Genomic DNA, 25,711 nt, shown 5'->3' on the forward strand with positions numbered 1-25,711 from the left:
ATGTAGCATTTAATCATGCGCTTTCGAAGTTGAAGTTGCAAGGTATCATTACAGAAGAATGACCTCATTTTTAAAAATGTCGTGCGGGCTATCTCGATTCTGCATTTTATCTCTTTATCTGGATCTAGTTGTTCAGTAATATGGCAACCAAGATATTTAAAACTGGGTACTCTTTGAATCATATGACCATCAACATATAACCGTGAATCTTGATGGTCCAAACGGCTAAATACCATGTACTTTGTTTTTGAACAGTTTATATTTAGGCCAAACTATCTTCCCACTCTGTCAATGGCATTTAAAAGGTGTTGTAATCCATTCATATCATCACTTAAAATAACTGTATCGTCTGCATATCTGATTGTATTTATCAGAATTCCATTAACCTTCACACCCCATTCCAAATTATGCAGCGCTTCCTTAAATATTCTATCTGAATACAAATTGAACAACAGTGGGGACAGTATACAACCCTGTCTGACGTCTCTTTGTATTTTGCATATTTCTGTTGATTTTCCATTTATGCAAGCTGTCGCTGTTTGACGCCAGTATAATTTTTCTATGATTCGTACATCTTGACTATCAACTCCTTTATCCTTTAGTATTTTAATTAATTTGTGATGTTGTACTCGATCAAAGGCCTTCTCATAGTCAATAAATACAGCAAAGACGTCTTTCCTTTGATCTCGGCATTTCTGCAATAACACGTTTAGTGCAAAGAGTGCGTCCCGGGTTCCCAGTCCATTTCTGAAGCCAAATTGTGTTTCATCCTGGTCTTCTTCACATTTATCTCTGATTCTACTGTGGATGATACGTAGAAAGATTTTCAAGGTGTGGCTCATAAGGCTTATCATTCTATAGTCGCTACAGTTTTTCGGACGTTGTTTTTTTGGTAGGGTTATGAATTCGGACTTTAACCAGTCTTCAGGGATATCACCAGTCGAATAAACATCATTGAAAAGTTTAACTAGTATTCCAATGTTTTCCTCATTTATGAGCTTCAACATTTCCATCGGTACATTTCCCAAATGTATGCTTGTTTGTATGTTTGTTTTCTTAGTTATTATCATGTATTTGGTCTTTTTTATATTCATTTTTAGTCCATATTCTTTACAGAAATTGTTTGTTTTGTTCAGTAGTAGTTGGAGTTGTTCAGCAGAGCTTACTATAATCACGGTGTCATCTGCATATCTTATGTTGTTAATAGATCTTCCGTTAAAATAATAAGGAAAGTTAAGTACATGCAAAACATTGTATATTTAAAAAATCTAACGATTTGGGCGGGGCGTAAGGAAATGGGTGAGTCACAAAGTTTCACAAGAAAAAAGCGAATATTTCGCGAAATGAACAATAGGTCTAAAAACTAAGAAATACGTACTCTCAAAAATCTATCGAATGATACCAAACAAGACTGCTCACAGAGAGAGGTGGGGGTAAATTTAAAATTTTAAATACGAATTCCGCGCTATTTTGCGAAATGAACATCAAATCGAAAAACTGAAAAATGCACTTATTCAATATGTTTGAAAAATCTATCGAATGGCACCAAACACGACCCCCCACGGATGTTAGGTGGGGGTTACTTTAAAATTTTAAATAGGAGCCCTCATTTTTATTGCAGATTCGGGTTCCTTACGTAAAAATAAGTAACTTTTATTTGAAACATTTTTTCGAATTATTGATAGATGGCGCTATAATCGGAAAAAGGATTGTTGGAACTGGAAAATTAAATTAAAAATGGAAATTCCCCACTAAAATGAAAAATTTTACTTAACTTTTTTTGGTTTTAGAATCTACTCTTTACAACTTAATAGGTCCCCAAAGCGCTCAAGTGACTGCACATTCAGCAATCTTTCCTCTCCTACTATAATAAACTGTTTGTGGTATGAGGGATCCAAGCCTATATTGGTTTAGAAACAAATAGACAAAATTGATAAAACATCCTGTAACTCGGTTATAAAAATTGGTGAGGCAATGAATGTAGTATGTCTAGAACCGCTTCAGTGACCTCTATTCACCACTCAAGTATTTCCGGGTCCCAATGAAACACCCTACATACAAAAAAAATTGAATTTAAAATGTCTTGTTGGGTAATGTTTTATAATACTCTATTTTAAATAAGCATGTAGATCATATTGTCTTTCATTTAGGTACAGAAATGTTTGGGGATGATAAATGGCTAAGAAGATTATTTAATTAACTGGTTTGTCCGGAATGTGCCCCCAACTCAAAAGACAAAAAACTTTGAAAGTGACGTGAAGACCGGCACTTTGTTCAATGACACGTCTGAAAACTTCTTGAGTGCCAAGTTATTTCTAACATATCCAAACAAATAAGCCTACTGTTAAACCAGCAAGTTTTCCATTTTTATTTTCACTGTCGAAAGAAACAAAAGTACGTGACGCTAATTCCGATGTAGCTCAGATCCTCGAAGGGAATAAATTATTCTGTTATCGCCGAAAATCCTTTCAGCAATAACTTTCACCTTAAGGACAATGGGACGCTTTTGCATATCTATTCATAATATTTCGAGGTGACTTCACCTTGACGTTAAATCAACAATCGGTCTTTCCTTTCTAAACAGTCTTCCTGGTTGAAATATGGGACTATTATCAAAAGCAGCTTACAGCAGCTGTGCCAGAATAATTTTAAATATGCTAATTGTTTACAGGGTTACTCAATAATGTCTTCCGGGTAATTTAATTAAATAAGAACAATTTTTATATTGACAAACACTATATTTTTTATATTGATGAGCACTATACATAAATGAGTAAAACTTTATTTACTGGATAGTTGTAAAGGATACTAAAGGATTCCGCATAGAGATAAGATGAATGGACCAATGACGAGATACTTAATATGACGGAGTAACGGAAAGAGTGTAAAAACAATTATAGCAGTATATACATGAAAATTAATATCGAGGTGAGGAAGATGATATAGCAGGCAAAAGAAAAATACTTTGAAGATAAATGCAAATATATCGAGAAATTTCAAAAAAGATTCGTTCTATTTAATCCACATAAGAAAGTTAAAGCAATGACAGGACTAACAAAAGAAAATCTCACAGAGGGATAATACAGTAGAACTCTGGTCAAAATACATCGACGAACTGTTCGATAGTAAAAGATGAGGCCTGGAACACATAAAACTTATTTCAGAAGAAATAAGTCCAGATATTACAAAAGAAGCCATATTAGTTCGAGTTTGGCAAGCGAGGCGAGAGGTCGTGTGGCAGGTGTATTGGCGATAAGGTAATTTCGAATTCGAAACCTATCACAATAAAAACACCGGTTTTTTAAAAGACCTATCGTTATCGATAATCGTTAAACTTAAAAAGCGTTCTTGTGCGAAATAAAAATAAACTTCTAAGTGTATAATAATAATATTTATATTAGTGCTGAGGTTAACATTTAATTTAAAATGGCCAGTGGCGGAACAGGAACAATCCGAAAGGAAACCTATAGAAAGAATGAAGAACTATCTGATAGTGGCGACGAAGAATCTAAGAAGAAAAAATATAAAGAAGATAAATTATATTTTGAAAAGAGTAACCTGACGAGACGAACACCGAATAAAAGCAACGACACAAATGAAGAGATGATAAAAATGATGCGGGAAGTTATGTGGAAAAATGATGAAATGATGGCAGAAATAAGAACCATACGGAAAGATCAAAAAGAAACGATGGAATATATTAAGGAGCTGAAAGAAAAAAACGAAAAATTGGAAGAAGGTTTAAAAATGGCAAACAATAGAATAGAACAATTGGAAAAAGATAGACGGAGAAATAATATAGTATTAAAAGGCCTAACACTAGATGCTACCGACGGAAAGCCTGTAAAGGAGTCAGTAGAACACTTCATAGGAAGAAATCTGAAATTAGAGGTCAGACTGAGAGGAGCGGTGAAGATCGGCGACCAAATCTTTGTAGCAGAAATGGAAAACCTAACGGATAAGATGAGTGTACTAAAAAACAAAGGAAAACTGAAAAATCTACAGGGACAAAAGGTGTATATAGAATCAGATTTAACAAGAAAGGAAAGGGAAATACAAGCAAAAATTAGGAAAATGGCAAAAGAAGAAAAAGACAAAGGTAATACTACGAAGATAGGATATATGAAACTGGAGATTAATGGAAAGGAGTGGAAATGGGACCATAATAAAGAGAAACTTATACTAACTCACAGAAATATCGGGGAAGGGACTTCAAAAAACTAAAAGAAAATAATGAGACCGGACCCACAACAATGACAACCAAGGCAATGAATGGGAAAAGCGATAGGAAAAAAGATGATGCAAAGGTAAACAAGGATGAAAATAGGAAAAAGGGGAAAGCTAGATTGCAGAAAAAAGGAGAGATAAAAATGGGAACATGGAATGTGAGAAGCATCAATGGAAAAGAGGAAGAACTGGTAGAAGATATGATAAGACAAAAAATAGAAATACTAGGAATAACAGAAACGAAGATGAAAGGAAAAGGTCTTAAGAAAATACACAAAGGATATTGGTTACTTTGGGTAGGAGCGGATACAAAAGAGAGAGCAAAAGAAGGAGTCGGGATAATAATTGCACCGAATAGACTACAACACGTTATAGAAGAAACATATGTTAACCAGAGAATATTATCGGTGAAAATTAAACTGATGGACGAAGAAATATGGACAATAATAACAGCCTACGGAGTAAATGAAGATGCAAGAAAGGAAGAGAAAGATAAATTTTTCGAGGAGCTCCAAATGCAAATTGATAATGGGGAAGAAAACATAATTGTAATGGGAGATCTAAATGGTAGAGTCGGAAACAACAACAGCGGAATAGAGGAGTGCATGGGAAAAGAAGGAGAAGAAATGCTAAACAGAAATGGTGAAAGAATAATAGAAATATGTATGGAGAATAAACTAGTTATAACAAATACAAAATTTAAACATAAAGAAGTACACAAATACACGAGAGTACAAGACAGCAGAAACGAAAAATCAATCATAGATTACTTTTTGGTAAGCAGCAACAAATGGAAAAGAGTACAGGATACGAAAGTGAAAAGAGGCTCGGAGATTGGCAGTGACCACCATCTAGTAATAATGAGAATGAGAACAACAGAGGAAAAAGAAGAAAAGAGAAGAAAGGTAGTAAATGAAAAAATAAAAAGTTACAAATTAAAAGAGGAAATATATAAGAAGAAATTCCAAGAAAAATTAGATAATACTTTGAAAGGTAGGGCAAAAAATACAAATATAGAAAAAAAATGGGAATATCTAAAAACCAGCATAATCAAAGCAGCTGAGCAAACTTGCGGGAAAGCAAAAATAGCAAACACTAACATGAGGAGAACAGAATGGTGGACGGAAGAAATACAAGAGAAAATAAAGAACAAAAAAGACAAATGGAAAAGATACCTAAGCACAAAACACCCGGAAGATTACGAAGCATATAAAGAAAAAAGGAAAGAGGTTAAAATAGCGGTGAAAGCAGGAAAGGAAAGGTCATGGGAGATATTTGGACAAAAAATGACAAAAAATTATAGGGAAAACCAAAAACTCTTCTACGGCGCATTAAAACAACTCAGACAAAAGAAAGAGCACACGATGCCGAATATAAAAGACAAGAATGGAAACGTACTAACAGAAGAAAAACAAATAATGGAAAGATGGAGAGAACATTTCAAAGAGCTAACTCATGTAGACAAGGACAACATAGGGGAGATACAAGAAAGGAATGAAGAACAACAAGTGGAATCCATAACAAGAGAGGAATTAGAGAAAGCAATAGAAAGAGTAAAACTGGGCAAAGCACCAGGCAAGGATCATATCACCCCGGAAATGATAAAATTCATGGGGACAGAGGGAATGGATAGCATGAAAGAACTAATGAATGATATCATAAATAGAGCAGAATTACCAAAGGACTGGAAGAAAGACATTATATTACCAATACACAAAAAGGGAGACAAGAGAAACTGTAATAATTACCGAGGTATCACCATGTCAAGTATCCCTGGGAAGGTATTAGCAAGAATACTAGAGACAAGAATAAAAACACAAATAGAAACAACTATGGAAGACACACAGTGTGGATTCAGGAAGGACAGAAGCACGCAAGACCTAATATTCACATTAAGACAAGTAAGTGAGAAGGTAATCAAGAAAAATAGAGAGATACATATGTGCTTCATTGACCTGGAAAAGGCGTTTGACAGAATCCGAAGAAAGGACGTTTGGAAGACACTAACAGAAAGGGGAGTCGACAGACACATAATAGAAGTAATAAAGGATATGTACAAAAATAATACAAATACAGTAAGAACCAATAACGAGGAATCCAGAGAATTTTCTACAAGTCAAGGCGTCAAACAGGGATGCGTGCTGAGTCCACTGCTATTCTCAGTGGTACTGGATGAAGCGATAAAGAAAGCCAAGAGAAGAATGAGAAAACTAACATTAGGATACTGGCAAATGAAACAGACTCAACTATCGGAGCTACTATTTGCAGACGACATGGTATTGATAGCAGAAAACAGAGAAGACTTACAGAACAATCTTGAAATCCTAGAAGAAGAACTATCAAACATAAATATGAAAATTAATACAGAGAAAACAAAAACAATGATAATTTCAAATACGAGGAAGACACACGCAATAGAATTAGACGGGAAACAACTAGAGCAAGTGGAATATTTTAAATACCTAGGAGTAATAATCGAATCAAATGGTAAACAAGACATGGAAATAAACGAGAGAATGGGACGAACAGGAAGCTTATTTAACACTATGAAAACAACATTTTTTGGGAAAAAAGGGATACCGGAAAAAGTAAAAACGGCAGTCGTTAAATCAGTAGTTAGACCAACAATCATGTATAGCAGCGAGACATGGACATTGACGGGGAGACAAAAATTCAGAGTCAATGCTATGGAAATGAGGTTCCTGAGGAAAATAGCAAACAGAAAAAGGACAGACAAAATACGAAACGAAACAATTAGACAAAACCTAAAACTAGAACCAATCAATGAAAAAATAGTAGAAGGACAACTTAGATGGTTCGGGCACGTGTGTAGAATGTCGAACGAGAGGCTAACAAAACGAGTGTTCGAAACGAGAGTGCAGGGGAAAAACAAAAGAGGGAGACCAAGAGTTATGTGGGTAGATGAAATCAGGAAAGAAGTCGAGAAGAAGGGATTGACATTGGAAAGTGCAAGAAACCTAGCGCAAGATCGGAAAGCATGGAGACTACAATGCCAAACTCAACTCCACCAGCCTTACACCTAAAGGTAGAAAGGCTTAGGACTAAGTAAGTAAGTAAAAAAAAAGAATGTGCGTGTACTTTGTACGCACGTAAGAAGTTATACTTCTATTATATGATTTCTTAAAAATAAATATACTTTAAACAGTTTGTTTTAATTTTTTTTAAACACCAAACTAATTTTGTGCTTACTGTTTTCAAAAAAATAAAAAAAAGTATAGGATTGCACTGGATTCGAACTCACGACCTCTCGATCCCTGGCCGAATTAGTCGAGGCATTGAAGCACAAAAAAAGGCCTTACTCTCGATTTTTGGCGCAGTAAGACAGATTTTAATGCAGTTTGGTGCGTTGGATTCGTGAGAATGTCAGGAAATTTTGTGAACTATTGTAATGAATAAGAAATCTGAAATTGCATTTGTGCATAAGAAAAATTCATTTCAAAAGTGCATTTTCAAATAGGCAATTATTATAAATTTGTAACCCGGTAAATAGTTGGGCAACATCCCGATTAATTATTTTAATTATTTTTAATCATTTATAAGTCCATATAATAATAGTCTAAGATGTCAGTAACCATTACATAATAATAAACAAAAAAAATTTATACGCAGACACTTGCTAGATAACGGCGATATTAGGTATAAACAAAACAAATTGGTAAGTAAAAATTGTAAAGAAAATTACTACATACTTAAATGTATTATAAAATTAATATATTCTAAATTTTAGAAGAAACATTCGTAAATAGGTATTATTAATATCTATTAATGTTACTAAATGCAATATAAATATTTTGACGTTTCACAATTTGACAATTCACTTTTAACTGCAGTGCCTTAAAATTTTTAAAACATCGGTGCTTTAAAGTAGCATTTTTAACGCTCCTATGGAGTGCTATAAATTGCATTTTTAACACGTTTGTAGAAAAATATATTTATAAACACTAATATATTCTTTCCACACCTTTTCTGGACTGATAAATACATAAATTAAAACATTTAGTAACGAACTCCATACTGCTTGTGTGCGCAGATTACTAAAATTTCACCCTCAATGAAATCGCGCCTAAAGAAGTATAACTTCAAAAAGGCAGTATAACTATTAACTAACCTTTGTTGTTTCTCTTCCCACAAATTTTAAAACGCAACAACCATACATAACCAAACCGTCAACCGTCCACACCACAGCTGTGCTACAGCTGCCATATTGGATAATTTTTGACATTGTCATTTGAACATCCAATCAGAACAAAGTTATAATGCGCATGCGCCCGGATCGTAGGTTTTAATATTTAAAAATTCACCCTCATATCGCGCGTAAAGAAGTATAACTTCAAAAATGAAGAGCGGTAAAAGCCCTACATCTGACATGCATCCTATTAAAATATTGAAAATTATATTTGAGCAGCACATTGATATTATACGTTACATTGTCGAACTAAATTTATAGCTCAAGCAAAAGACTTCCGCAATAAGAAAAGAGAAATGGATGAATGATGAGAAACTCAATATGATAGAACAACTCAAACAATGTTAAAACAAAGATACAGTTAAATAGAATGAGATTAATAATGAGGAAGATGACAAAGCAGGTAAAACAAAAATACTGTGAAGATAAATGCAAAGATATCGAGGTCCTTCAAAAAAGATTCGATCTATTTTATATACATAATAAAGTTAAAGAAATGGCACGACTAAGAAAACAATCTCACAGATGGATGATTAATAACAACGCTGAGCAGAATACATAAATCAACGAACCATTCGGTGATGAAAGATAAGACCTGAAATACATAGAACTTAAGGAAGAAATATTACACAAATCAAAACTAAGGACTAGCGGGATAAGACTTGTACCTGACATAATTCCTATCGAGATATTAAAATTAGAGTTGAGAGCACATTAATGTTTTAGTTACAAAGGTCGCTACATATTTTATTATGATGCACGTAGGATTTCTAGCACATAGCGCTGATTTTGAATTCACACTGTCTGGAACGTATAGTATCAGACACCTTACGTTTCCGTTCAGTAAATCATACTTTTCGGAAACTAAACGCTACGTACACGATAATATGCAGCGACTTTTAAACCAAATTTATAGCTTAGGCGTATTAACTAAAGGCTGGTTAACGTTGATCTCTGATTTGTCTCCGCAAAAAGAAAAACGGAAAAGACTGCAGCGATTAGCTTTGTATCCCATGTGATTAAGTTACTACTAAAAGTCATCCACAACCAAATATATTATAATCATATCGAATTTATAGATGATATAAGCAGCGGGTAAAACTTTACAAAGCGAAATTACAATGAGACATGAGGTGAAACAAGGATATGTGTTTTTGCCAATTTTTGTTAATGTCTACTCGGAAGAGATTATGCAAAAAGAAGCTCTCGAGGTTGAAACAGTTAAAATAAATATAAATGGAGTTCTTATTAACAATATTAGATATGCGGATGATACTGTCATCTTAGCCGAAACTATTGAAGATCCTCGGAAACTGCTAACTAGAATAGCGACGTATGGAAAAGACGATCTAATATATAAATGGAGTTCTTATTAACAATATTAGATATGCGGATGATACTGTCATCTTAGCCGAAACTATTGAAGATCCTCGGAAACTGCTAACTAGAATAGCGACGTATGGAAAAGACGATCTAATATTGAATGTGAAGGAGACAAAATTTAAAAGAAAAGAGAATATTGAAAACTCAAAGGAATAACGAGAATTTTCTAGTAAACGGAAAAAAAGTTGAACGAGTAGACAAATATGCATATCTTGGAACAATGATTAACTCCAGAAATGGTTACTTTCAGAAATCAAAATCATAATAGAAAAGACTAGAGCAGATTTAAAAAAAGAGTGCTCTGCACAAGAACATTAAAGCTGGATCTAAGAATTAGGTTAGCGAGGTGATACGTTTTCTTGACTTCGTTTTATGGAATGGAAGCTTTGATCTTAAATGAAATGCAACATCAATGAAAAAACTGGAATCATTCGAGCTGTGGAAAAATCCTTACAGCAATCACTTTCACCTTAAGGGCAAAAGGACGCTTTTGCATATCTATTCATAATATTTCGAGGCGACTTCACCTTAGACGTTAAATCAACAATCGGTCTTTCCTTTCTAAACAGTCTTCCTGGTTGAAATATGGGACTATTCTCAAAAGCAGCTCATAGCCATCTGTGCCAGAATAATTTTAAATATGCTAATTATTTACAGGGTTACTCAATAAGGTCTTCCGGATAATTTAATTAAATAAGTTCAATTTTTATATTGACAAGCACTGGATTTTTTGTGTTGACGAGCACTGAAATTAGGATAGCGGCAGCAACCCCTAAAATTACGTTATACCGAACAAGAAAATCAACTTTAAAGTGAATGACCAATTTTGGTCATTCTTTATTTTTTCGAGGTGGCGGAATCCGAATATGTGAAGTTTATTTTTATCTAGAGTTGGTGGAACATGTTTAAAAATCATATTTTATGTAAAAATGCAAAAAATCAATTTTGATGAATTTTCAAATTTACGTCGCTGTATCTTTGGTCGCTGTAAATATTTCTTCTTGAAAATTGTCTTGTGTCATCCCTAAAGTATTTAGATAACAATGAGATTTGTCCAAAATGTTTAAAAAAAAATAAAAGAGGAGTTGCTAATTTTTAAACATTTTGTCGTCAGATTTAGTCCGTTTCATGTTTACTTAAAAAAGTTGAGTGACAAACTTTTTAATTAACCGAATAAAATATGGTTCAGGAAGTAGGTTTCTTGAAAATATTAAGTCAAAATATGCAACAGGAAAAAAGGTATGTGACTTTATAGACGAGGAGCAGCACACCCCAAAAACCGCTTATTTCTCGAGATATTGACCACGGTGTGGTAAATAGCTAATTTTGATTATACTTTGTTTTTGATGGTGCTGAAAAGGAAAATTAGGTTTGTTTTGAATTTTACGTGGGGAACGTTGTCAAAATCGCAATTTTACCCTAAAAATAAAAAAAAAAATCGCGTTTTTTTGCGTTGAGCTCGCTACAACTTTGTTTCTTTTTAATATTTTTTTCTGAAATTTTTATTTTATATATTTCTTACCTTTATGAAGACAATGTGATCTGTTTAAATCTTTCTGTCTTATTATAATAAAAGTTATGAATTGTTTAATGTAAAAGATGCAGATTCTTGAATTGAAAAAACTAATCGCAAAAGTTGAGTAACAAAATTTGAATTTTAGCTTTTAAATCAAGTTTATTTTAAAATGTAAAGTGCCATGAACAAAATGTTTTATAGAAAAAAAAAGGTGCATCTTTCAATTTTAAGAAGAACGTGATTTATTTTTTTGTGTTTTTAGGGTAAAATTGCGATTTTGACAATGTTCCCCCATCTAAAATTTAAAATAAACCTCATTTTCGTTTTCAGCACCATCAAAACATAAAGTATGATCAAAACCATTTACCACACCTTGGTCAGGGTCAGTATCTTCAGAAATAAGCGTAATGAGCTATAAAGTCACATACCTTTTTTCCTATTGCAGATGTTAACTTGAAATTTTCCAGAAAACTTTTTCATGAGTTATGTTTTAATGCTGTATTGTTTAAAATTATAAACTAAAAAGTTTGTCACCCAACTTTTTTAAGTAAACATCTAACGACAAATTGTTTAAAAATTAATAATTTTTTTTTTAATTTGTTTAAGCATCTTTGCACTTAAGCACTGAAATTAGGCGAGCGGCAGCAACCCCTAAAATTACGTTATACCGACCACGAATATCAACTTTAAGGTGAATAACCAATTTTGTTCATTCTTTATGTTTTCGAGGTCGCTGAATCTAAATATGAAGTTTATTTTTATCTAGATTTGTTGGAACATGTTTAAAAATCAAATTTTATGTAAAAATGCAAAAAATCAATTTTGATGATTTTTCAACTTTACGTCGCTGTATCTTTGGTCGTCGAAAAGCTCTTCCATATAGTCCGTCCGCTATAACTTTTCCCATGCGGTACGATTCATTTTCAAGGAAATTAAGTCAAAACAGAAAGTGAAACGTACGCCGATATGTGTAGTATATAGTACACAGTATACATAATGTATATACACATCGACGTTCGTTTCAATTTATGTTTTGACTTAATTTGATATGATTGAAAATGAATCGTACCGCATGGGAAAAGTTATAGAGGGCGGACTATATATTCTTTCCATCGTTTTAGCTTTTCGTCAGTCGTTATAATAGTATCTCCATTTTTATCTAAAAGAGTTGTTGTTCTGAAGCTATTTCCTTGTGGCATTTTTATAATAAACTACTTTTCATGGGAAGTAAGCCACAATTTTACCAAAAAAATGATTTTATTAACGTTTCGAAGCCCAAATCGGGTTTCGTTGTCAAAATACAAAATACTACTAAAATAAATAAAAATGTTGTTGCTAAGTAAAAAAAAATTCTTCTAATAATTTATTTAATCTGACTCATTTATATTGGCAATTGAGACGTATATTATACATTTTAAAGTAGAAGACTTTAAAATTATATCGCCAATATTTATGAGTTGCGTTTATTTGGGCTTCGAAACGTTAATAAAATCATTTTTTTGGTAAAATTGTGGCTTATTTCCCATCAAAAATAGTTTATTATAAAAGAGTTGTGTTGTGGTTTTTGTTTTGCATCCCTGCCATTTCTTTAACCTTTTTATGCAGGTTGAATATGTCGTATTTGTTCTGAAGATCTTCTATTTCTTTACATTTTTCCTCATAGTAAGTTTGTTTTGTCTCTCTTATCTTTTTTCTGATTTCACTGTTAATTATTTTGTAATTTTGACTGTCCTTGTTCTTGGCTTGTCTTCGTTTGTCCATCATGCCGAGTATCTCCTCGGTCATCCAGTTGTCTCTCTTTCTTATCGTTTCTTTTAATACCTCTTTGCATGGAACAAGTGGGCAGTTTTTTCGTGTTTCCCATTGTTCGTTTATCTCGTAGGTGTTAGTATATAATTTATCAAAGTTTTCTTATATTTTCCGTTGAAGTTTGTTTTTTATATGGGTTTTTATATGAACTTCTTTCAGTTTTCTAACATTTATATTTGGAATTCCTTGGGGTTTTCTAGTACGTTTAAGCTTAAACGTGACATGAGCGATTAGTGGGTTATGGTCTGATGTGATATCTGCTCCTGGATATGTTGTAACTGCTTTGATGGTATTACGATATCTCTCTTTAATCAGTATATAATCGATTTGGTTTCTTACCACTTTTTCCGGTTTATCTTCTGGGGAGCGCCATGTATATAACCGTCTCCTAGGTAATTTAAAGAACGTGTTTGTGATTATTAGATTTTGTTCTTGGCAGAATTGTATTAGACGATCCCTCTATCGTTACTTTCCCCTAGTCCTTGATCTCCCATTATTGTTCCAGCACTTCCCTTGTCGACTTTTGCATTAAAATCGCCCATAACTAGCGAGATTTTCCTGTTCTTTGTCATTTTCAGTGCATCTCCAATTTGTTGGTAGAATGTTTCTACTTCATCTTCTGTTGCATCCGTCATTGGCGCATATACTTGGATCAAATTTAGTTTTGCGTGTGATGTCCTTATTTGTAGCAGCATCACTCTTTCTGAGATTGGGACAAAATTCTCTATTGACTTGTTGACCTCTGTATCGACAATAATTGCTACTCCACGTCTATGTTGGTTGTCAGTGTTTCCCGAGAAGTAAAAGGTACCGGTTTTTGTCGAAAGGCATCCTGAGTTAGACCACCATGTTTCGCTTACTCCTAGTATATTTATATTCAGTCTTCTCATTTCTTGAAGGATGTTATGCATTATGCAGGACTACAGATAAACCAGCACAAGAAGTCAGAAATATCTAATAACACAGAATCATAAATTTGAAATCGTATCCACCTTTAGTTACTGGGAGCAACAATAGGGAAAACCGGAAAAGAGAGAACAGAGAAAAGAATTCTGAAAGGCAAAAAACATATGGAATAAATAGAAATCTGCTGAAAAGCAAGACCCTATGTAAGAGAATTAATATGAACCTATATAAGACCTTAGTAAGACCTATTGTTACATATAGGATGGAAACAACAACGATTAACAAGAAAGAAGAAGATAGTCTTCTGAAATTTTGAAGAAAAATAATGAGAAAAGTACTGGGCAACAATATAATAAGAGAGGGAGAAATACGAATGAATACAAATGCCGAAATTGAAGAAGAATTAAAGAGAGAAAATATAGTTAGATACATAAAATAGCTTCGCTTAGAATGGATAGGACATAAATACAGAAACACCCACAATCAGATATGTTGAGAAGGATAACTAACTGGACACCACTATGACCCAGGTGCAGAGGAAGGCCCAGAAGAAGATGGCTGGATGATGTAGAAAAAGACATAAGAGCAATGAATGTGAAAGACTGGAAATTTCAGTGCAATGACAGAAAGAAATGGAAAAGACTCACGATAACAGCAAAGGCACACAGCAGGCTACAAAAAGGCCAAAGAAGTAATCCACCTCACCCAAGAATAGGATTTTAAACGCCATGGCATGAGCTATAATCCCTAGGGATTGTATTGGTTAATGAATGAATTAATTGATTCATTGATTACAATAATTTATATACTATAAAATAAAAACTAATAATCGAGAAAAGAGAAAAAGCGGGTGTCCTAATAATAAAGATATTATCAGAAATGCAGAGATCAGAGAGCTGCACCGGAAATTAGACATTAGTCAGATCGTAACAACAAAGATACTTATTGAAAAAAGATACTATATTCAGAGAACTTCCATTTTTGTTCAAAGCATCAAAAACAAAACAGTGAGTCTGAAGCAGTAAAATATTCAATTAAATCATTTCCTATTCCACTCAGTCTAATCGATAAACGTAAAAGCTCAAAGCATTGTAATACTCAAAAACCGCAGAACTAAATGGGATATTGTTAAACAGAACATCGGGGTAGGTAAGGTTGGCAAAAATCGAAAGTCAACTGGTTACTGCTATGCGAAGAGAAATTCTTGAAAATACCAATGTTTAATTTGTTCCAAACTTAGAAGTATTTACAAACAGCTTATTTTAGTCTGGCGGTCTCGAGGTATTATAACCTAAAGAATTTAAAAGTAATTTCGGTTTTGTAGAACCATAGAAATAATTAGACTTTTTGAGTTGTTTTGGTTTTGTTGCTATGTTTGGACGTTAAGTAGACGAAATAAAAAAGATACGGTTTGATAGATACTTCAAAGTAATCTATACAAAAGGCTGAGCTATTAAATGGGAAAAAGCAAAGAGATATCTGTCTTATTTTATATGTGCAAAAACTGTGAAGAATCACAAAGTTTTTTATATTAATGAAAAGTATATTGGCAATAGAAACATTAATTACCTACCAATAAAAAAGCCAAGGAATATAAGATTTATCATTGGAAAATATATTATTAAATCTCTTCTCTTTGCTACTAGATATATATGTTACCGACCAAACCCGATCTCAGGACAATCAGTTTGGCCTAGGCCAAACTAGTGTGTCCTAAGCGCGTTAGGATAAACTAGTATGGCCTAGGCCAAACTAGTTTGTCCTACCTCGAGTAGGCCAAACTAGTTTGTCCTATCTCGCGTAGTCCAAACTAGTTTGTCCTAGGCCAAACTAGTTTATCCTGATAATAAATACACACACTTCAGGCCAAACTAGTTTATCCTGATGTAATAAAGACTGACACTTCAGGATAAACCAGTACGGCCTAGTCTAAACCAATTTAGCCGAGTCGAAAGTAATTTAGCGAACATGTAAGGACATTTACATGTGGGAAATTCCCAAATCACGTCCCAACAGGGATGGTAAAAAAAATTATACATCGATATATTGTATCATATATGATACATCGAATGAAGATATGGATACATGCTATAAATCAATATATCCTTGTATAATTAAATAATATAAAAGATATAAAAGGATGAGGTTTTCTCCAAAAATTAAAAGAAAGGATACACTTACGAATAAAATCGAGTACGAATTAATATTGTTTTCACCAATTTTGAAAAAATGTGAAAACGTTGAATTATCCACGTCCGTCCGTCTGTCTGTCTGTCCGTGAACTCTTCCGTCATTATACCAGGTAGAATGACAAGTGAGGTGTCAAATAAAAGCTTATAATCCAAGGATGGTACTAACGGTGAGAAATTTTACCTAGGCTGTCTGTCCGTCCGACCGCGAATATAACTCAATATTATTGATTTTTTGTTACTAATAATTATAATTTTAATAAAAATGATGATTTTTCCAAGAACAATGTATTTGATTCAATTTATTATTTATATTAAACCGTACTAGTTCGCTGAATTACTTTCTTCTTCTTGGTTTTTTCCCATTATGAGTTTGCCGTTTTCGTCTTCCATAGCACTCTATTCTCTCAGTCGCCATCTCTGAGGTCTGTATCTATTACAGCATTTCTTATGTGAGGTTTCCATTTCACAGCAGGTCTTCCTCCCCGCGGGTCCCAGTCCAGTAATCTTTTCGGCCACATGTGCTCCGCCATTCTTTGTACATGCCCGTACCATTTCAGGGCTCTACTTTTACTACCACAACTTTTTTGTAATTGAGCATTCTACTTTTATTCTGATTAATATTTCCTCTGTTCTTATTCTATCCTACCTGGTAATTTATAAACACCTTCTCATTAACTCCAATTCAACTGTTCGTATTTTGTTTCGTGTTATTGTTGTCACTGGCCATTCTTCCGCTCTTCTAGGGTAATATTCAGCAGCACTTTGCCCTTAAAAATGTTTTTTTGTTTTCTTTAGTTAGAGTGTTCTTCCATATCACTCCATGGAGTGCTTTCGTGGCTTGTCTTTCTCGTACTATTTTTATTTCTATATCTTTCATACAAGTGCCATATCATTTTATCATTTTCCCTAAGTACTTAAAAGTCTTACATCTCTTAATAGTGTCTTCTAAACTTACGTTTAAATCAGCAACCAATCTGTAATAAATTACTTTCGACTAGACTAAATTGGTTTAGACTAGACTAAACTAGTTAGTCCTGATGTAAGAACATACACTTCAGGATAAACTAATTTTGCCTGAAGTGTGCGTCTTTATATCAGGATAAACTAGTTTGGTCTAGGCCAAACTAGTTTGGACTGAAGTATGTGTATTTATATCAGGATAAACTAGTTTAGCCTAGGACAAACTAGTTTGGCCTACGCGAGATAGGACAAACTAGTTGGGCCTACGCGAGATAGGACAAACTAGTTTGGCCTAGGCCATACTAGTTTATCCTAACGCGTTTAGGACAAACTAGTTTGGCCTAGGCCATACTAGTTTGTCCTAAAATCGGGTTTGGCCGGTAACATATATAATAGTAGGAATGACGTAATAGAAGGTTGTGATGAAAACATCTATCCTCCTTATTCGTTGAGTAATTGTCAAGGGACACTCTAAATGGTTACACTCTAAATATTTGTTAGGTTACTGTCTCCATTGGCTGCCACATTTGTCAGATGGACAGCTTCATGTAGAAAATATCCCACCAGAGTCTTCACTTAGTCTGCCCATATTAGAGATCTTCCCCTTGATATTCGGCGTCTACCTTTCCTTATATTACCATGGCCACTGTTTTTCTTCTTGGTTATGTGTCCAAAGTAATTTAGGTATGCTCAGTTTACTTTTTTTAATAGCCTGTCTCTTATATAAAGCTCTTCAGAATTGATAGGTTGGTTCTGTGTTCTGTGCAGGGCAAGAATAGAATTCTTTTGTAGGCGCACATTTCGAAGTCTTCGATCTTAATTATATCGATTTTTTTGAGAGTCCGTGTTTTGGGCTTCTTATGCAGCAATAGGAAAAAGAAAAGCATTGACTAACCTGAGTTTAGTATTCCGTGTTAGTGTTCGGTTTTTCCACATTTTAATTAATTTAGCTGTTGCGGTTCGAGCCATTGCCAGTTTACGCTTGATTTCTAAGGAGCATTCTTCAATTTTGTTTATTGGAAATCCTAAGCATACAAATATATAGGGTGAGGCAGATAAAGGGCCTATTAGAAATATCTCGAGAACTAAAGACAACTGAATTATGAAAATTGGAATAAGGGAGTTTTGAAGACTGATCTATTTAATGAAAATATTTTGATCTATTTGGTACTTCCGGTTATACCGGAAGTTGCTTATAACTCCGTTTTTTTAAATGGGACACCATGTATATTTTTACATTTTTGGATTCTCCTCGATTTCTTCTTTCTTAAAATATAAGGTCTGGTAAGATTATACAGGGTCAGTTAAAAGATAATTACGTTTCCTTATTAATTTCGTAGCAATATTCACACCCTGTAGGATTGTAGTAGTTTGACATAATAAACTCTATTTATGTTCAAATGATTTTTAATATAGTGTACTATTGTTAACAATTATTAGTGTAGCTAAATTTTTAATTTTAGTATACAGGGTGGGTCGAAACTCGGAATGAGTATTTTCTGAGTTTTCTTAAATGGAACACCCTATATTTTAGTATTGTAATAAAATGATATTTCACGGTAATTTTTACTTTCTTAAGCATTCCCTATACCTAACTGCTTTAGTTTGTGCTTAATTGGTAATCGCACCACCAATCTTAACTTTATTTGTGACTGAGTAACCAAATTATTTGTGACTGAATATTTTCACGGCCAACCTAATACAATTTCACCTATTTTGTGTTGCAATTAATGTTTGGTTTGAATCACCAATAACTCACAAATTAAAGAAGTTAGGTATAGGGAATACTTAAGAAATTAAAAAGTACCATAAAATAGCATTTCATTACAATACTAAAATACAAGGTGTTCCATTTAAGAAAACTCAGAAAATACTCATTCCGAGTTTCGACCAACCCTGTATACTAAAATGAAAAATTTAACTATACCAATAACTCTACACAATAGTAGACTATATTAAAAATCATTTTAACATCAATAGAGTTTATTATGCCAATCTAATACAATCCTACAGGGTGTTTATATTGCTACGAAATTAATAAGAAAACGTAATTATCCTTTAACCTACCCTGTATACTATTACAAAACCTTATATTTTAAGAAAGAAGAAATCGAGGAGAATCCAAAAATGTACAAATATATAGGTTGTCCTATTTAAAAAACGAAGTTACAATCAACTTCCGGTATAACCGGAAGTAGCAAAGAGAAGAAAATATTTTCATTAAATAGTTCATACCTCAAAACCCCTGTATTCCAATTTACAAGATTCTCTTAGCTTTAGTTCTCGAGATATCTCTAATAGGCCCTTTATCTGCCTCACCCTGTATATAAGGTACTTACTTACTTAGTTACTCCGTGGCGTTACAACCCTTCGTGTGTTTAGCCGACTCGACAACATGCCTCCACTGTTTTCTGTCTTGAGCAACCTCCATCCAATTCTCCATGCCCATCGCGCTTAGGTCTCCTGCTATATTATCTCGCCACCGGAGTCGAGGGCGTCCGCGTGGTCTTCTTCCAGTTGGGTCTTCCTCCCACACCAGTCTTACTGATGTCTTCTGAGGTGTCCCACCCATTGGAGTCTTCTCGACTTTATTTATTTATGATGTTGGCGTCTGGATAAAGTTCTTCGAGCTCTTTGTTAGTTATTATCCTATATTGTCCTGATGCTTCATCCAGCACAGTACCAAAGATCTTCCTTAGGATTCTTCTTTCCCAAACAAGTGGTCTCTCTTCGTTTGCCTTTGTTATCGTCCACGTTTCGGTTCCATACATCACAACTGGTCGTATGATTGTTTTATAGACTTGTATCTTCGTACGTCTTGTTAGTTGTTTTGATTTTATAAGGTTTTGGAGGGCAAAAAGACATCTGTTGCCGGCCTGTATCCTTTGTTTATTTCTTGTGATCCGTTATTGTCTTTAGTTATTTTGTTCCAAGATACTTGAATTGGTGATATTCTGACCAATTATGTCTCTGCTTTGGTTATTGCGGCTCAAATACATATATTTCGTCTTGTTTTCGTTGATTTGGAGCCCCATCTGCTCTGCTTCCTTCTCGAACCTCACGAAAGTCTCCTTCATCCTTAATCGTGTGTTATCTATTGGATCGATATCGCCTTATCGTGTTATCTATTAGATCTATATTTAATATGCATAAGGATGAGGGGGAAAATGAGAGCCACCTAAGGAAATATTTTTATTTAAACTATACTATTATAACTAGGGTGCGGATTTATATGCGATCAATTTTGATGAAATATGCGCATATATATGCAGTAAAAAATTACGAAATATGCGCAAGATATGCACAAAAATTAAAAAATGCGCATATCGAGAAACCACAAATTTTCTGTTCTATTCTATTCTAGGGGGTTCTTTTACAGGGGGGCGGCAATCTTATTTATTATCTTTCAAATAAAATCATTATTTTTTATATATGCAATTTATTCACATTTTTTACAAAAACTGATACCAATAGTTACCTATTTAAAATAAAACAACAATATCAATATTATATCTTCGATTATAATTCACTACAATGTGTTTTTCCAAATTTTTTACGAGGAAACATTTTCTTTGACCAGATAAAATATTTTTATAACTAGAAAAACCCCTTCAACATCAACAGAAGTAATTGGGGCGTATCTAAAATAACTTGTAAAAGCCGAAAATTCTGCACCAAAATCAATTTCAAAATTTCCATTAAAAATTTCGCATATTATGTCCTCCAAAGTTTTAAAGCCGTTGAATGACGGGATCTGATCTAAAGCATGAATATTTCAATTTCCGTTAGAAAATCGTAAAACTATGGTTAAAGATGTAAATTCTCTTAATAGGGGATTTTAAAGAATCACCAGAAATATAGCTATTCAATTTTGATACAAATTGTACTAAATATAATAAAAGTAAATAAAATTCGGATTTCCCGGTAAACCATCCTTCATTATTTTAACATCCTCCAATCATTTTATAACGGCGTACTATAAGTACTTTGTGTAAAGATCGGGTATTTTCTAAGAAAAAATGAAAAGGCAGTGAATGAGCCGTCTCTCTTCAGGTAGTTATCTAATTAATATATAGGACAGCCTGTGCGGGGAAATATTTTGTGTCGAATTAAAAAATTTTATTTTTTTTTTTGACTTAAATGTATTTAAATAGGCACAAAATATGCATGTTTCTTTAAAAATATGCAAAATTTAGTAAAGTTCTCAAATATGCGAAATATGCATGCAATATGCATTTAGCATAAAATCCGCTCCCTAATTATAACCATATCTACTATGATAAACCATAATCTTTATGCTAATTTTAAAATTTATATAGGAAAGTTTACATGCATAGTGTTGTTCATGCATATGTGACATTTTTTAAACAAAACTAATTATTATAATAGAATTTATTAAAAAAATATATTTGGCCCTGCTTACCCCATCATGTGGGTAATGACAGCCACAATTTATTTTAATAGTAAAATTAAGGATAATTACTAACAAAGGATATATTTATAATAAACTGAATCTAAGAAAAGAAACTCTGCTTGCTCATTTTCTAGTGATAAAGCAAACATCTGCCGTTTTGATTTTTCTTTACGGGTTTTATCATTTGTTTTTGTATGCCTTTTTTACTAGTTGTTTGGTATTATCACATTGTACTAACACCTTGGTATAACACCACTGTATATAAAAACAAATATAGTGATTTAATACAAATTCTATTGGACACAAATGACAGTAGGCAACGGTATGCCATAACGCATGTCAGAGTCTACGTTCTGCAACATCCACGTCAGTAGTTAAGGGTTAAAATAAATTGAATTATCTATCGATTTCGGGTGATATTTAATTGTTAATAGTATATTATTCAACAAGCATGTAACAATAATAATGTAGCCATTACATACAAGTAAAATACTATATTTTTCTACGACCTTTTTTATTTGGGTTAGTAGAAAATATAAAAATTATTAACTACTAACTTTATTCAAAATCGAAAGATTTTATTTTTCATAAAAAAACATATTTTATATAACTATGGCAACACTGTTAGAATTGCGCTCTTTGAGCTTACGAAACAATGAAACAGACAGTTGACATTAGCACAGAATATATAACCACACAGAAGCGAATCTGACTGTCGTTTCCATTGATTTTATTGGGACCGAAATATTTGACCTTGTGCACCAGTTACAGAATAGAACTTGATGTTCTAAGGAATGGACCATTCCAAATTAGGTAATATTTTTGACAAGTTGTTATTAATTAAATACGAAATATAAAATTTAACTATAAAATATGAATAAAATTTAAAATAAAACACATATAAATAAAAAATTTAACTATAAACAACTGTCACGTCAGTCGCAAAAGTGAGGTTGCACCAGTTACGTTGACACATGAGCATGAAAATTATGTTACCGTTTTCGGCAAGAGTTTCGCTTCTGTATGGTTATTTATTCTGTGACATTAGTGTCATGGAATGGAGGTGGCTTTTAAAAACAAGACATATTTTAAGGCAATTACACGAAAAGGAACGTGTGCTATCAATAAAAATTTATTGTAAAATCAACAGTAAGTGAAACAGAATTCATTGATATAAACTTCATATCCGTAAGCCCTTTTACGGAATTAATAGTGATTGTAATATTTACCTTTGAATAACGCCAATCTTAAAATGTCAAATGTTGAAATTTAAACGTAAAAAATATACTTATCCATTGTTACAGTTAAAAATCCTTTAAACATTTTTCGAATTTAATTGTTGATATAAATTAAAATGACTATTTTATTAAATAAACAAGTTTAAGTAATTTTATTTGCTAATAGATATATTAAAAGTGCCATGCACCACTTGAATCTAACTTCAACCCGTGAGTAATGACCCGTGAGTAACTTCAGTCCGTGAGTAATGAACCATTACTCACGGGTAAAGTAGTGAGTGTTATAATCTATTCAAAAACAGCGAATATTGAGCATATTATTAAACGGTCGTAGAAAAATATTTTTATCCTCAAGAAGGGGTGCGCAAACCCCTGAGGTAAAAGCACGCATCGGTACTAAATAAATTTTTTCTACGATCGTTAATAATTTGCTCATTAATCGCTACTTTTGTGTAGATCCATAACACCCATTATTTTACAATACTTCATTACTCACGGTTCATTACTCACGGATTTAGTTAATCAAATGATGCATCCCTAGTGACATGTGTAACAGATATTTAGGTCAAAATTAGCTGTCATTACTTTACATGAGCTTGCGTGCCACTACGTAGCAATCTTTAAATTTGATTTTTTAACAGAAATACACCAAAATAGTGTTTATCTTTATAGACCGGGCAATATCGTCGCCCCCGCTAGCGAAATTATTCCGATTCGATTTTTTTGCACAAACTTATTCAAAAAGATATCCACAGGGTGCCGGGCGGTGCCGTGGTCAAAAAGTTGTTTAAACAATTTTTTTTAACAAATTCACAAAAATAATTTTTTCATTTCGAACAAATTTTTTTTAGATAAATTGGCTTATTCTGAGCAAAAAAGGTCTGTTGTCATTTTTTTTTCTAAAATTGATTGTTGTCGAGTTATATGCGATTAAAAATTTGAAAAATGCGAAAATGGCCATTTTCAAGACTTAATAACTCGATTAAACATTATTATTATGAAATTCAAAAAGTCACCAAATCAAGTTTCAAATCCCTTCTTCAAGGTCCTGAAGAGATTTTTGTCATTATTTTATAAGAAAGCTGTTATTTTTAATTATTAACAATTAGCGCTATAGTCCAGGATGCATCGCCGCCCCCGTTAGTGAAATTATTTTGATTCCATTTTTTTGCAGAAACTTACTCAAAACGAGGTCCTTATAACATATCCACACGGTGCCGGGTGGTACCGTGGTCGAAAAATTGTTTAAACAATTTTTTTTAAACAAATTCACAAAAATGTTTTTTTTTATTGCCAACGATTTTTTTTAGATAATTTGGGTTATTCTGAGCAAAAAAGGTCTCTTGCGATTTTTCTCCAAAATTGATTGTTGTCGAGTTATATGGCCATTTTGGCATTTTTCAAATTATAAATCGCGTATAATTCGACAATAATCAATTTCTGAAAAAAATCACAAGAGACATTTTTTGATCAGAATGTCCCAAATTTTCTAAAAAAAAAATTGTTCGAAGTGAAAAAATAATTTTTGTGAATTTGTTTAAAAAAAATTGTTTAAACAATTTTTCGACCACGTCACCGCTCGGCACCATGTGGAAATGTTATAAGGACCTCGTTTTGAGTAAGTTTCTGCAAAAAAATGGAAACGAAATAATTTCACTAACGGGGGCGACGATAAATCCTGGACTATAGCGCTAATTGTTAATAATTAAAAAATAACAGCTTTCTAATAAAACAATGACAAAAATCTCTTCAGGATTTTGAAGAAGGGATTTGAGGCTTGATTTGGTGACCTTTTGAATTTCATAATAATAATGTTTAATCGATTTATTAAGCCTTGAAAATAGCCATTTTCGCATCTTTCAAATTTTTAATCGCATATAACTCGACAATAATCAATTGTAGAAAAAAATGAAAAGAGACCTTTTTTGCTCAGAATAAGCCAATTTATCGAAAAAAATTTTGTTCGAAATGAAAAAATTATTTTTGTCAATTTGTTTAAAAAAAATTGTTTAAACAATTTTTCGACCACGGCACCGCCCGGCACCCTGTGGATATGCTATAAGGACCTCTTTTTGAGTAAGTTTGTGCAAAAAAATCGAATCGGAATAATTTCGCTAGCGGGGGCGACGATACTGCCCGGTTTATATACGAATAATCCTCATGGTCGCGACACTTACACTACTTAGTGTAACAATATTATACGCCTCCTAATAGTAGGCAACGAATAATAATTATTCATCAGCGTATTATTGGTGAAGTAGTATTAGTACGTTCTTTAACGGTAAAATATTGCAAAACCTCTAAATTTTAAAGAACCGCTTAGCTTGACATGAAATTTGACATGCACATAGCTAACAAGTCACAGAAAAAAAGTGATATTGTGCCGATGTGTGCTTTTGCCCTGGGGGTGAGTTTCACCCCTTCTCGTTGGTGAAAAATATACGTCCAAAATAAGTCTGGAAATGGATAAACTGACTAATTTCAAGCAACTTTTGTTCTATAGAGATTTTTCAACAAGTCAATACTTTTTGAGTTATTTTCGAGCGAATATGTTTATTTTTCAACAAAATAACCATGTTTTTAGAGGGTTTTTCGCAAATAACTCAAAAAGTAAAAGTTTTTGTCGAAAAAATATTCATACCGAATATATAGCCTGTAAAAAACTGAAAAAAACGGTGTACAGATTAGATCTCAAGACCTAGTAGAAGCAGATTTATAGCTAATGAAAAGTAGGTTCATATTCGTCAAATTCCAAGTCGAATATTTTAACATGAAATGACCAAAAAATTAAGCACTTTTTGGGGAAAACTCACTTACAACTTTTTTAAAATTTTTAAAATAAACTTTATTTTTGTTATA

The sequence above is a fragment of the Diabrotica virgifera genome, chromosome 5 (assembly GCF_917563875.1).
Source record: "Diabrotica virgifera virgifera chromosome 5, PGI_DIABVI_V3a".
Classification (NCBI taxonomy): Eukaryota; Metazoa; Arthropoda; class Insecta; order Coleoptera; family Chrysomelidae; genus Diabrotica; species Diabrotica virgifera.